The sequence below is a fragment of the Helobdella robusta genome, assembly GCF_000326865.2.
Source record: "Helobdella robusta unplaced genomic scaffold HELROscaffold_68, whole genome shotgun sequence".
NCBI classification, from domain to species: domain Eukaryota; kingdom Metazoa; phylum Annelida; class Clitellata; order Rhynchobdellida; family Glossiphoniidae; genus Helobdella; species Helobdella robusta.
Window position 1 is genome coordinate 173,225 of NW_008705387.1, and position 3,273 is coordinate 176,497.

The window sequence follows — 3,273 nt, forward strand, 5'->3', positions numbered from 1 at the left end:
ACCACATTTACTCGAAGTTCTGCGACCAACCGACGTAATCTAACAATCGAACAAGATCGCGAGCAGCGACTGCTCCATCTCTCTCGAGAATTAGAAGTTAAAAAGAAGGTAGTTCAAGACTTGTCGAATCAACTAACTGAATTGTTGAATCAATGGGATCACTGTGATGTTAATTGCATTGTCAAGAATGAAACACAAACTTTAGTGAGAAAAATCGAAAAAACGAACTACAAACATATTAACGCCAAACATTCGGTAGAATTTATAGAATATTGTAAAAATTATGGTCTATTACCAACACACACATATATATATATACATACATTATCTTTTTCAATCAATCTATTCAATTAATTAGTTTATAAAGTGCTATTTCCGCGATGTTCAACAGCGCTCCTCAATGAATTTTGCAGACAGGTGGGTCTTGAGATCCGCTCGGAACTTCGTAGGTGATGGAGAAGAAGTCTGAGATGGAGGTAGAAAGTTCCAGAGAAAAAGGCCAGAAAAAGCTAATGCAGGTTTAGCAAAAGAGTGTTTAACCCGAGTTAACGAGAAATGAAAACCAGAAAACGATTGTAAACCGACGCGTTTATGTTCAATTAATATATCTGATAAGTACATAGGAAATAATTTAAATTGAGACCATGGATTATATCTATGATTATAATTATTATTATAATGATTATATGATTATATTATATCTATGATTGAGACTTATACATAAATGTGCAAATATTAAAACTTATTCTATATTTTTTATATATTCTATATTTATTCTTCGCTGAATATATGTACTGATATTTTTATATGTTAAAAATAATTGAATTCATATGTATTTAAAATTTTTTATTTGACAAAGCAAAACAATTTTTTTAGTATTCTGGCGCACTTATGTTCAACGACATCACCAAATTCAGTTCATCAATTGTCGCAGCGTAGACTCTTTTAGGCTATCGTATAATGTATTTTAGTCATATGATGTAGCCTATACGCAGTCGCATTTCGAAAATTGTACAACGTTGTATAACAGTCTAAATATGTTCACATATAATTAATTTCAATTGATTACCACCTTTATGTTTTCTATATTTGTCATCTTTATAGAACTGTAGGGTCTGTAAATCGCAAAAGATATCAGTTGGCATTCAAAAAAACGTATAAACAAGTCTGCAATCTATCGGAAATCTTGAACTTACGGAAGATTCGAAAACTTGACGATAATGCAAGTTACAACAATATACTGGAATAACTAGAACTTAGTCTATCATTCATCAATAAGATAATTTTTGACCCTCTTTAACACGGAAAATGATAATCATTGGTTTTATTGATGAACAATCTATACCATTGACTTTACAGCCTCAGGCGTCCCCGAGTCATGTTTCCGTTAGTTAATAAGTTTTATCCGGCCCTGATGATAACAACGTGATAAAAGCTTAAAATCTTAAAAATACGATAGGGCAATTTTATTCTGAAGTTCCATGGTAAACTAATTAAGTTTATTCTAATTTAAAAAAAACGTTAATTTTTAACGTAAAAAAATCAAAAAATTATTTTGACTTTTTGAATGATGGAGTATAAAATATTCTAGAATATTTGTCCGGACAAAAACTTACCAAAATTTATCGAGCCTGATTATCATTTAATGCAACAATTCTCAGGCAATGTAGCACCGCAACTAATAATTAATACTTAATTAATAATTAATAACAATTAATACTGATCCCGACATTGCACCGAGCATGAGTAGAATAAAAGAAAAAACAAATAGCAAGCGACTCAAAATGTTGCAATTGAAAATATTTAAGTACATGGATTGCATCAAGTCGACTTAAATTCTCGGATTTAACAACTAAGTCTGGAAACAGCGATGTCAGAAAAAAATGGAAAAGGAAAGCAAAACACAAAATCATAAAGCAAATTCAACTTTTCGACAACATTGTGATGTGCGATTTCATATCTGACGATTCTAGAAATACCAAATAAGAATCTTCAACTGCCGCCTGCTTTATCTATAGTACTTTCCACTAGATTTCTTTTTTACTCCATCAGATTTACATTTACAAAGCTCATATGCTTAGTTTTAGTCGACTCGGTTTCATAGACTTCTGTCGCAGCCAAATCGGTTATTTTTGAAATAAAAATAAACAAACCGAAAGAAAGCGTTAAATGTTAAGTTATTTATTTAATATACAATTGAAAATATTCGCAGCATCAATACTATCCCACTTCAAACCATGTAATATTTCTTTAAATGTCAAACTTAATTCTCTTAACGAAGCTAATTCACACCATAGAACTCCAGACAACGACAATTCTCCGTGATTCTTTTCAAGCTCTTTCTCCGTTATTCTTATTAAGAGTTTTCTCATGTTGTCTATAAGGTCACGATCTTTAATGCTCTCACGATCTGAAAATAAAAACAACAAATTTAACAAATTTCAAGAATGTAAGGGTTGAAATAACAGCTTTTTACTAGAACTAAAAAAGTTAAAAATGTCACCGTGTAGCAAAAAAGAGTTACTTTTAGTTATTTCAATGTTATTGATCTTAGTTATGACAATCGAACAAATATATATGGGTCATTCTCTGTCAACTTGAACCATGGTCCACGCCCGACCATCTCCGATTTTTTTAAAATTTGAACAGTAAGTACCTCAATGTATTTCATCGACAAAATAAAATTTTTATAAAAAAATTTCAATTATTTTTCAAGTTATGAAGATTTTTGTGACAGCATCCTCAAATTTTTGAGCGATTTTTTTCAAAACTTGTACCTACGTAGAACGCTATATCTCTTGAACTAGCCAACATATCTTGATGAAATTTTTTGTGCATATCAGTGAAACAATGTAATAACAAAAAAAATAAATGTTATTGTCTCGAATCAAAGGATATTTTGAACAAAAAATCTAGAAAAAAATGAATTTTTTGAAAATTTCACCGATTTCAAAACAGCGTAGCTCAAAATCTATCGCAAAATAAATAAATATTTTTTGTTATTTTAGAAGTACCTTATAGTCACAAATAAATCACAAAATTTCGTTAAAATCTGTCTTGAATTTTTTGAGCTATCGGAGCTCAAAATGTCAAAAAAATGAAAAACTTCTTTTGTTTGGCGCCATTTTTAACTATGAAGAACCAAACGTTTTTTAATTTTGTTCTTCGAAAATCACTCTTAAGTTATTTTCGACACTCAGTTTTCCTGGGCATTCCTCACATCTGTGTAACATACATTCTAAATTTTAAATTGAAAAAAATAAAAAAAAATGA